The sequence below is a fragment of the Podarcis gaigeae genome (genome assembly GCF_964106915.1).
Source record: "Podarcis gaigeae genome assembly, chromosome: 12".
NCBI lineage: Eukaryota > Metazoa > Chordata > Lepidosauria > Squamata > Lacertidae > Podarcis > Podarcis gaigeae.
The window spans coordinates 22,665,936-22,678,101 of record NC_139688.1 but is presented as its reverse complement, the minus strand read 5'-3'; the positions used below and the strand labels follow the sequence as shown (position 1 = coordinate 22,678,101).

At 43.2% G+C, this 12,166-nt stretch overlaps 1 long non-coding RNA gene across 1 annotated transcript in view; it reads left to right on the top strand.

Moving 5' to 3' along the window:
- Positions 1 to 7,700, top strand: part of LOC310828105 — a 60,926-nt gene extending 53,226 nt beyond the window's left edge. Inside the window, exon 5 of the long non-coding RNA XR_014556674.1 lies at positions 7,509 to 7,700. This is a non-coding gene — a long non-coding RNA (uncharacterized lncRNA). The remainder of the gene's footprint in view (positions 1 to 7,508) is intronic.
- The last annotated feature ends 4,466 nt before the right edge of the window (positions 7,701 to 12,166 follow it).

Here is a 12,166-nt window from a genome sequence, read left to right as displayed (position 1 = left end):
TATGAAATAATCCAGACTGAGTGTCGGACTTGCGTTCGACCGAGTGACTCTTCCAGTCAAGTCCTCCAACATGATTAACGACCTGAGCCTTTGATGAGACTCCAAGCACGTTTCCCCATTACACAGAGTATTCAGCACGCAGGGAAGGAGCCGGGATAATATGAGCTACATCGCAAAGAGTATTATTTCTAGTTACGCAGACAGAAAAGAAATATACATGCTCTCTCTGTGAAAGCAAAGAGCAACTGAAAAACATAGGAACAGGAAACCAGTAACCTCACATCCGTCTCCTGTCTTCCGTGAGACTTCCAACAGCCTGGAATGTATCTGGAATGCAAAACAGAGTCTTGTGACTCCAAGAGTGGCAACACACAGAAACCTAACACTGAGAAGGGTGGGAAGTTGTGATTTGGGGGACAATGGAGAATTGTCCTCCAAATGGACAATGGAGAATTAATGGAGGTACAGGGAACTTATAATCCACATTAAACAACAGTGTGGATGAACTTTTTGTATGACTAAGTCTGGATCAGACCAGTAGTATGCATAAGGCACATTAACCAGCAATCATTTATCTTTGTTTGTCTCTTGGGGGGTGGCATATGTAGGTTCTCCAGTGCTACAATCCCAGAGCCAGGATGTTTACAGCTGTTTACAGCTGGCTGTTGATTATGAGGTCTGTGGCCATCTGATTCTACTGAGGAGGTCCATTCAGTAGCCCGCCAGATTCACAGGTCCTTATGCCTTGCCACATGGATTCCAGTCTTTTCTCTATCATGGCTTCACTGGAACCCATGGCAAAGTCATTCCCTCTCGCATTTATCTATAAAATGGGAGTATTGACTTACCCCAGAGGGTGTTTTATATGTGCGTAAAGCTAAATAAGGATTTAAGAAGCCCTTACCAATCGACATTGCTTTATAGATGATAAATGACAGTAACTTAAAACCTGCACTGATAACTCTCTATGATAATCATTAATGAGCAGAAGTTTTCTGCAAACATGGAGTGTGAGCCTAAACTTCTTATTTTTTTTAGAGGTTCATAAATATAAAAGTTTGCAAGCTCTTAGCATAAAAATCTTCTTCAATTTCAATCTGAGGTTTTGTGGCATATGGTGTTCATTAAATGAACATAAAACCTGCATCAATAGAAGCCTACTGTGCTCTGCAAAACAAAAACTGAACGGCTTGCAACGGCAGCTGAAGTTGTTTTACCTCTAAACCAGCACAAATCTAATTTTTAGTGCTATTTTAGTACAAAGTGGGATGTTCCAGCTGATGTGGGCAGTGATGGAGATACAGGAAGACTAGGGTGTTGAGACTAGCTATTTCTATAACATATTATATGACATGTGCATATGTACGGAATGGGAGGTGCGGAAAAGCCAAGTGGCAGGAATTTGTAGCAATTTGACCCTCATTTATACAAATGTATATGGACGCAACAGGCAGAAACAGTATTGTAAGAGAAGGCAAGGGATTCAAACATGTCCTAATTGGGTTACCAGGAATCACAGCAAGATGTGATGGGAGTTATGGTTTGTTTTCTACATCAGCAGGGGCATGGAGTAAGAAAGCCTTGAGGTCCAATCCAAATTTTACGTGAGTCCATGATAAAGTTGAGAGAGCAGAAAAGATGGAATGCAACAGAGGTCTCAACCTACGAGTGGAGATAAAAGAAAGAGGACCCAGCTGCCTGTCAGGAGCCAGAGTCAGGAGAAGGTCAGCAACAAAAAACCCCATTGGTGTTAGTGAAGTTAACTCTTTATTCAAGGAAACCAAAGCAGTGCAGGTCTAGTGATCACAGCAACTCTTTCCAGTAGGTCTTGCCCCAATGAGGAAGTTGCAAGGACTGAAGGTCCCTGCCCTCCCACCGCACTCTAAGGCTCCTCCCTTGGTTGCTTTGCCAGCAGCCTAAGGCTCTGTCATCTTGTCTCTCGTTGTTTTGCCCTCTTCCCTTCTCTGCATGTTCTGGGAGACCAAGGGAAGGGGAGCTGGTTGCAGCAGGAGGGGGAGACTCCCTGGCTTCTTCTGCAGTCTGCCTCTGCTCTGCCTCTTGACCCCTCTTTTCTTCTGCCTCTGATTCTGGACTGCTGTCTGCCCCAGCCCCTTACTGCTCACTAAACCCTGTTGCCTCTTCAGCCTCTGACCCCTCGTCCTTGTTCCACCACCAATCCCCTGGATATGAGTCTTTTTCCCTTGGGAGTTTTCCAGGTGATGTCTCCCACAACTCCTCTGCAGCCAGCCAGCCCATATACTCGTGCCACCTTATTGGAGAAACGAGCCTTTGGTTTGTTTTAGCTGCACAATAGCACTACCACTTCTAGTGGTCAGAGTGGGTATTACAGCTACATGTTCAGCAAGGAACTTATAGAACAATTGTCCAATAGGGTTTTACCTGATAATATCAAGCTGTTGATTCATGTCTGGTTTCTTAGTCTGAGCTACTTAGAAGGAGCTGCTTCTAATTTCTCTGTGTGGTCACTAACCATAACAAAACATTAGGGAGAGGGGAGTATGTGCACATATCTTGTTGAGGACCTCGGCAAAAATGTTTGCCAGTTGCTCGTTGTAAATTCTAAACTGCTAATACTATGATACAGCCAAGCATCTAGTGCAGCTAATAATTATTCACAATTGAGTTATTAAACATGCAGGTCACCAGCAGAAGTTAATGTATGCATTTAGCAAAACATGCCATTTCTTGATATGCCTAGTTTGCAATGCTTATTAATTTGATAATAGCACAGGAGTCTCCTTCTTATCTACTCACTGCCAATTTGCTGGGAGATAAAAGTGCCGGGATTTCCTTTGAAGTAAATGTTAATTGTATGTATGTAAAGTGGGCACCTGTAATCTTTACAATTACCTCACATAACTAGCACTTTATTGGTGTTTGAAATACTTCATTCGCATTTCTTATGCTACGTAAAGGGGAAATAGCTAAGAATCGCCCCTTTAATTAATTTAAGGTGTCAGTGAATGCATTATGTGGAATAATTTAGTTTTAACCCGTATAAATATATACAATGGTACCTCGGGTTACATAGGCTTCAGGTTACATACGCTTCAGGTTACAGCCTCTGCTAACCCAGAAATACTGCTTCAGGTTAAGAACTTTGCTTCAGGATGAGAACAGAAATTGTGCTCTGGCGGCGTGGCAGCAGCAGGAGGCCCCATTAGCTAAAGTGGTGCTTCAGGTTAAGAACAGTTTCAGGTTAAGAACAGACCTCCGGAAGGAATTAAGTACTTAACCCAAGGTACCACTGTACATGTGAATGCCAATGCATATAATTTTATATAAACTTTAAAAAACAAGACATATATACTCAGTTTGTGGCTAACATGATTTTGCTTGGGAAATACTATGTTCTCCTTTTTGCTTTCCCATACCTTTCTCATGCCTCTTAAAAAATGCATAGAATATGAAATATGGTACTAATAGCAATCACAGTTCACTGTGTGCAGGAGTAGCCAAAAAGGCACCACTCAGGCACCAGAGGGAGACATCATCAGACATGGGACAACTGTGAAGTTTGCAGGTGTACAAAATAACTTTACCTTCCAGTTCGCCTCCCCACATGTGACCTAGAGGGAAAGCAGCAAGTCGGAGAGAGGGAGGGAGAGCAATGTCAGAGAGCAATGTTTAATGTCTGTTTGAATCCAAGGCTGCAGCTATGGAAGAAGCAAGGCCCTCTTGAGGTGTTGATGCTGTGAACCCCTCCATTGAAGGCTCGGGTTGGATATATGTGTAAATAAACCTTATATACTAAAGACTCCACAGTCTTTGCTGTGCTTCCTTCCCAAAAAGGCAACACAAACCGTGGGTAAGGGCCTAGAACCCCTGGAATCTTGCACCACTTGGTGTGCGACACTATGCAAAACTGTGTGCATATGTGTTCATATGCTTTTTTTCCTGGGGTGGGGGCCCATAGCTTTCATTAGATTCTCAATAGGGTCTGTGACCACAAAAAGGTTCAGAACCACTGCTTTACCTATTCCTCAGTCTTCCTATACAAAATAAATGTGGCATTCCAGCTTTCCCCTTTACAACCAACCAGATACTTCTACTGATCGTAGATACACCCACTAATCGAAAATGGAATTGGAACCCATTAACCAACACAATGCTATTGCTGTCACTATTCGCTCCTGGCCAGAAAACAGAGGCACTGATGGCACTGGTGATTTCATCTCCAGTTGAAGTACTTTATATGAATTTTGCTTCCACTGTGGACTCCAGGAATTCTGGGTATGTCGTTGATCTCCCTCCCTTCCATTCTGTTAAGCTGTAGTGCGCTTCGACTGATTGATTAGCAAAATGTGCTAATCATTTTGATTAGCAAATAATTACATGCAAAACTAATGCAGCTAATCTCCTTGGCAGTAATTAGTGGAGGCGGTGCAGAAATTGCTTTAGCTACTACTGGGGGAAAAATAAAGAAAGAGTAAACTTAAGATTTTAGTTGCTAAAAGCCAGAAAATATTATGTGAAACTGAAAGACTTATTAAAAGATGCATCTTCTTGAGATGTGGCATACAGGAAGAAAAGTGACTGCTACTGAATACACTTTCATTTTAAATGTTATATTTAAAATGGAGAGATGCTTTGCTCAGAGCAACACACTTGGTAATTGTTTGTGATACCAAGATATACAGTACATGAAGAATTTGGAGCTCTTGGTTTAGTTAGGAATCGCTTGAAGACATCAATAAACTAGTCATATAGAGAGTGAAGTTACCTTTGCTTTGTGTTCTGCTGTTTTCATGGCTCTTTTGTGCATTCAGCCTTGTGGACCTTAGAGGCTGTGGTTTCAGGTACTTTGTTGTTGTTTCGTCGCCTTAGTCATGTCCGACTCTCCGTCACCCCATGAACCAGAGCATGCCTTGGAAATTTCTCCTCAAAGCTTCTCCTTTTTAATGTCCATGGAGTTTTCATGGCAAAAATACTGGAGTGGGTTGCCAGTTCCTTCTCCAGGTGGATCACATTTAGTCTAAACTCTCGGCTATGACCTGTCCGCCTTGGGTGGCCCTGCACAGCGTAGCTCAGAACTTCTTGGAGTTATTCCAGCCCCTTCGCCACGACAAGGCAGTGATCCGTGAAGGGGTTCAGGTACTTAGCACCTCCCAATTAAGCATTGCTTGGATCTGAAGAAAGGGAGTGGAACCTCCCCCCCCCCCCAGGGGGGACCCCTTTCCTCAGTGGTGCACTTCAGTCTCCATCTTTCATTTATCATTTATCTTTACATTAGCTTCATCAATCATTTATTATTACATTTATATCCTGCTCTTGCTCCAAAGGAGCCCAGGGCAGCAACCGTGTCAACACCAAAACAATGCAATTAAAATTGCTTAAAAAAATTAAGAGCAATTAAAAAGCAGTTTAGAAACTCTGAAAGCAATAATCTGCTCTCAAAACTAATAATCTCAGGGTTGCCAGGGGCAGGCTTTTCAGCTATCAAATGACAGAGTAAACGAGAATGTTTTAAAATTCCTCCTAAAAGTTTATAACGGAGACTGATGCACCTCATAAGGGGGATATTCCATAAACCGGGAACTAGGACAAAGAAGGTGCTTAGCCTGGCTGGCTGCTGGTGCCGGCCCTCCTGTTAACACAGGACCGTGGTCAGTCACACATGTGCGCACATGCACACACAAGTGCACATGCATATAAAACGGACTGAAGCAGGATTTCTAAAACCTTTGGCCTACAGGCACTGCGCTATAGCATAGGAATGTTGCCCTTTTCACGAATAACAGGGCTGGACACAAATAACAGTTAAGGGCTAAAAATAAAGGTTTGCATATATTACAAAATAGAAAACAGTTAATAAGGAAGAAAAGTGTGTTGGTGCAGTATACAATTGCTACACACAGCTATTTTAATACTGCTCTTGTGGAAAGTGATGGGGATTGATTTTATTTATTTATTTTTATAATTATTTATGGTTATCTATTGTGTTATACTGTAGAAACAGCCCTGGGTACTGTGCTGTTTTTCTAGAAAAAGAGGCGCCGGAACTCAACATGAACGCCTCCCTTGTTCTCTTATAAAGGCAATGACGCCCACCCAAGAGGTGCCAGAACTGAGTTCCGATGAATTCTGGCTAAAAAAAGAGAAAGGCTGGACTGCGTAGGAATTGCAGGAAACAGATTTGCATTCCAAGCAAATGGATTTTGCTCAGGAGTATTAATTTCTATTGAATTTAATTAGGAACCCTGTGGGCCTTATTTGGTCAAATTTACCTAACTCACCTTTGGAATTGAACAGATATTTTAAAGAGAATAATAATACATTTGATAGCGAAATATTTGTTTTGAACAGTGCTGCATATTGATGTTCACATACTTGTATTGACCTAATTTGCTATAGTTCTCTGATTAGCATAATCTCAGTGAACAAGGCAATCAGACCCAGGGCTTAAATACACATCTATGCACGATGATGAAAGACAAAATGCGTACAATCTACAAATCATAGATAAACAGTTTAAAAGTCCCGTCACTACTCCTATCAGCCACCTGCTTATATATACATATGTGTGTGTGTTTATAAAATACAGTGGTACCTCGGGTTACATACGCTTCAGGTTACATACGCTTCAGGTTACATACACTTCAGGTTACACACTCCGCTAATCCAGAAATAGTGCTTCAGGTTAAGAACTTTGCTTCAGGATAAGAACAGAAATCAGGCCCTGGCGACGCGGCAGCAGCAGGAGGCCCCATTAGCTAAAGTGGTGCTTCAGGTTAAGAACAGTTTCAGGTTAAGAACGGACCTCTGGAACGAATTAAGTACTTAACCTGAGGTACCACTGTACATAACTTACAAAATATATTATATGCAAGTGAGGTATCTAATCAAAGGCAGCATTGTTACTCTTAATACCATAGGATGAGCTTGCTGGATCAGGCAAATGGTCCATTCCAACATCCTGCTCTCACAGTGGCGAATCAGATCCCTTTGGAACACCCGCAATCAGGATTCGAACTCAAGAGCCCTCTCCCTTCCTGTGGTTTCAAGCAACTAGGATTGAGAAGCATTATTCCCTCCAACTGCAGAGGCAGAGCATAGTCAACATGGTTAGTAGTCATCAAGAGCCTTCTCCTTCATGAATTTGTCTAATCCTCTTTTAAAGCCACCTCTGCCTCCTGTGGGAGTGAGTTCTATAGTTCAACTATGCGGTGTGTGAAGAAGTTCCTTTATCTATCGCGAATCTTTCAACTTGTTATGGGAGGGACAGACTTTTCTCTATCCACTTCCTCTATGCCAAGCATAATTCTATAAATTTATATCATGTCACTCTTACTTGCTTTTTCTCTAAAGCAGGCATAGGCAAACTCAGCCCTCCAGGTGTTTTGGGACTACAATTCCCATCATCCCTGACCACTGGTCCTGTTAGCTAGGTATCATGGGAATTGTAGTCCCAAAACAGCTGGAGGGTTGAGTTTGCCTATGCCTGCTCTAAACTAAAAAGTCACAAATGTTGTAACTCTTTTTCACAGGGGAGTCCTTGCATCCCCTTGATCATTTTCATTGCCTTTTTCTTAACCTTTTCCAACTCTACAACATCCTTTTTGAGGTGAGACAACCAGAACTGTATACAGCATTCCAAATGTTATCACACCATAGATTTGGATAATGGCATTATTACTTTTGCTAAAGTCCTCCGGGGTTGCCATATTTTGAGGAGCAAAAAAGAGGACACATTTGCCAACTTCTCCTTTTAACTATGGATCGCTTTGACGACTCTCGTTTTAGATACCCATGAAAAAGAGGACATGCCCTGGAAAAAGAGGACATATGCTGGCTACAGCTACAGAATAAAAAAAATAGAGATTATTATTAGCACTCCTGAGCACTCTTTTTTTTTTTTTTACTGCAGTCTGATATACACTTATGTGACTTACTTCTAAGTAGACATGCATAGGGTTGTTCAAGTATTGTGTTGAACCTCAAGGTGCATTTGCATTATCGGTTATAATAAATATTTGATCTATGATAAAGCGTATTTTAAAAGCTTTTCCCTAACAATTTAGATATGAGACTGAAATTGCAAAATGAGAACTAAACCTCTTAGGCTACAATCCTAAACACAATACAGTACAAGCCCCAATACCAGTTTTCACAGGAAAGAGGGGCAATTTACATGTAAATAAATTGAATATTTATGTATACTACACAGCATTGGAAAGCTAGAACTGAAATAGCATTGTCAATAGTATGCAGGTGGAAGCCTTATATAAAAGGCACAGATACAGTTGAAAGGCTCATTAATGCTGAATGTGGTCCTTGATGCTTAATTAGCCATAACCTATTGCCAGTGTTTGTTTTAATAAGTACTTTAGGCAACTAATGGCTGATGGCTCACTTCAGTTGGAATCTCTTTTCCTGTTAATGTATCTGTTAACTAAACATCAGGCTTTCGTTTTATTTATGTTTAAATCTCCATCCATCTTCCAGTTAGGTGATTTGCAAGCTTTGTGTCTTCAAGGCACCTTAGGAACACCAGTTCCCCTGCTGAGGAAACCCTGTGTGTTTGCAGAGGACAAATAGGGCATGCAACAAAATGTTGTAATGTGAAGGGCTCCTCTTCAAGATTTCAGCCAGCCATATCCTCTCCCAGGTTAATCCATTTCACTCACTTGGGTTTACTATCCCTCCCATACTACAATCAGTTGGTATTCCATGTTGGGATGTTGGGTGTATGTTTCTTGGAAGCTCATTCAAATGATTAAACTCAGCCATTTGGTGGAGTTGTCTTTATTAGGCCAACCCCAGCATGCACCATTATACATAAACACACTATTTATGTTACAAGTAGTCTTCTCTCTCTGAGCCCAGAGATGGTTCTTTGCTAAAAGGTCCTTGCTGTGTTAAAGTTCATAGCCAAGTCCTAAGTTCAGTTGCTTCAAAGTGCTGCAACTGACAGAGCTCTCTGAGTTCTAAAGTCTGGCAATTTTCCAATTTATTCCTCAGGCGATCTCTTCAAAAAAGTCTTCTCTCAAATCCACAGTTCCAACAGATAGCTTTAAACAATTCCTGCAATCTCCTACCGTGCCCACACAGTATGTTGTAGCCTGACACACAAAGTTACTTGCCGGATCTGCCCAGTAACACAGACAAGAGAGTCACAAAATATCTGCAGGTGCATTGTGAGGAATCAGTCATCTCTGCTGGCTCACGGAGAATTAAACCTGTTAACTGCATTCCTTAACATCCATGCCCACTGAACATGCTCAGTCCACATTAGGCTGTTTCGGGTCCCTCTTCCTTCTCCTGCATGAAGTTGCCTGTGTACTGAGGTCAATGTTGGAGGTCCTGCTCCTGGTTCCTCCCCTTTTGAAGGTAGTCTGTGACAGTAGAAGCCAGCGGAGCAGTGCAGGCAGGCTGGTGCTGCTCACATGGTTTCCTAACACCATGTATCACTGCTGGTTTCCGAGAAAGAGAGGAGGAGGCAGAGGCGGAGCTGTGTACCCGGGGAGGCGAGGCCAGGGGGGCAGGGCCAGCATCCTGGGGGGGGCAGTGTCCTGGGGGGCGCTGCCCACAGTGAGCATCCAAGGGGGGTGCCACCTGTGGCAAGTGTCCCAGGAGACAAGATGCCCATGGGTGTGGAGCGAGCCGCCAATGGTGGGCTGCTTCCTGGGCAGGGGAGAGAGGGAGCTGTGCCGCTTTGCAAGCAGCCTTCCTCCCTTCCCCCTTCCTTTTGACAGCTTTGGGGAGGCTTCTTCCCCAGGAAGCAACCCGGGAGTAGGGGGGGCAACGGCGCGCTGCCCACCCGCAACTCCCAAGCCTCCCCCGAGCTGTCAAAACAAAGGGGGAATTGGGGAAGGCTCCGCCAAGGCAGCGCAGCTCCGCACCTTCCCCCGGGGGCTCAGGATAGGCTTGGAAGTTGCAGGCGGTGCACCGAATGTCACCCCGTCAGTGATTACACCTGGGGCGGACTGCCCCATCACCCCCCTTCCTTCGCCCCTGGGGGAGGCACAAGGCAGCGGGGAGACTGGCGTGGTGCAAGTACAGTAGTGGACCCATTCTGATGCTCCAGACACTACACTTGCATTGGATAGAGCTCCCCACTTAGTCACTGATAGCAGTGGAGATTACAGAGATTCATTGCAGCCATATAGTGAAATTAGGCAAGAACAGGACCATCTTGAATGCCTAAAAGACATCAAAGTATGGACATTCGGAACATAACAGTCACTTACAAACAACCAGCTAGAAAGGGGTGTGGGTGTGTCTGTGTGCTCTTCACATGAAAGTGTCCTTGCATCAATCATTAGCATGTGTCTGGAGAGATGTAAACATGCAGAAATCAATGCCCTTTAATTTCCATTGCCTTCTCTAAGTTGGAAATCAAAGAGAGCCATAAGAATTTGGGCATTTTAATTCAGAAAGAAGGCAGGCAATGGCCAGAGGACATGAGAAGTGCACAAATTTCTTCTTGGTGTGGAGAGTATGCCTAGAAAGGCATTTTCCTCCCTCTCTCATAATACCGAAACCCAATGGGTTCATCCAAGGAAGCAGAATGTGGGAGTCAGATGCAGAACAATCAAGAGGAAGTACTTATTCACGGAGCACATAGTTAAGCTATAGAGTTTAGTATCACAAAACATAGTGATGGCCACCAATTTAGTTGGCTTTAATAGGAGATTAGGCAAATTCAAGGAGGGTAAGACTATGATAGTTTTAAATGACATCCAGGATTGATATGCGAAGCGCTTCTGAAAACTGAAGCAGATTTTCTTGTCTTTTTTTAAGGTTATATGTCAAGGAGAAGAAGAGTCCTTGCATTCTAGTTCGTTATGCTCCTGTATCAATTAATAGCCTTCGCTGTACTACCATATGAATGAATAAAGCAGAATTTTGTCATTTATGCCACAAAGTCAACTCTCCTTAAAACATTGTCAGGGACATTACACTCCCTGTGGATATTTACTCATCCCTCAGCTCCTCTTCATCCTTCTACCACCCGAAACAATTACCGTTGCCATTTCTAAGCGCATTAATACTGCTCTCTCCGTGCCTGCTTCTTTCAAATGGTAGGGCATTGGAAGAGGTCAGCTCCCTGATTGACTCTCTGCTGGTGAAACAGAAATGTCAGAATTGTAAAAATGTCTTGAGCTCAATCAAATGTTCATTAGCATGTCAAATGCTCCCTTTAATTAAACAAAACCCCTGTCTGGGCTGCCTCAAGAGGAGGGATGCACGCTGAAATCAGAAAAGAAATGTGACCTTATATAAAAACATTATGTGCCAATTCTTCTACCAGCAAATGAATGGCCCACTGCAGGACACAGCACCAAGTTGCAAGTGGCTTCCAAACCCTTGGCCTCATTTTCCTACCTCTGTATCGAAGTAGTTTAAATATTAAACTTAGTTTTGATCTGTAAACGCAGACCTCTAAATGTTCTAGCAATTACCTGTTAGATTCTCTCAGATTATGAAAGTGAGTTGGGTCCAGACAGGTGTAATGTTTGCAGGTGCGTCACTGATGTGCATTCGTGGTGGATTTATACTGACTGGATCATCCACACATCATTCTGCTCTATCAGTTGTTCTGCAGCTCTTCCCCAATGTTAAAGCATTTTTGCCTGCGGGAGGGGCAATCTTGCACTATAACACAGTGAAAGCAGGACAAACAAATGAACCCCAAAGTGTTTGTGGTATGAAAAGCTGCAGAACATCAGCAGGAAGCTACAGGACATGCAAAGGAAATATACCCAGGAACCAAGAGACTATGGGAATTTTAGCTTTTGAGAAGGCATGTCACATAGGCTGGTATAAATACCTTTCTAAGCTACAAGCCCTAGATTTCCCTACAAGCCATGTCTCTCTCTCTCTCTCTCTCCCCACCTCCAGAGGTCCTGAGCCTGCACCAGTTCAGAATATTGCTTGCTATTTTCTTGCATTGCTTCTGTTTGGCTCTAGCAGAATTCACAAGTGCTGGACACCCCATATAGATACCTCCCTCTATTTCCCAACTTCACAGGGTGAGTGCTAATGCCTCTGTAACTAAGATGGCGCCACATACATAAAAGAGGATACTATCAGCAGCCTCAGAGGAAACCCAAGGTGTGCAGAAGTAGAAAGGAACACGAGGGGGGAAAGTAAGTGGGCAACCTCCCCCAACAAAACAAGCTAACAGTCCAGTGAGGACTGA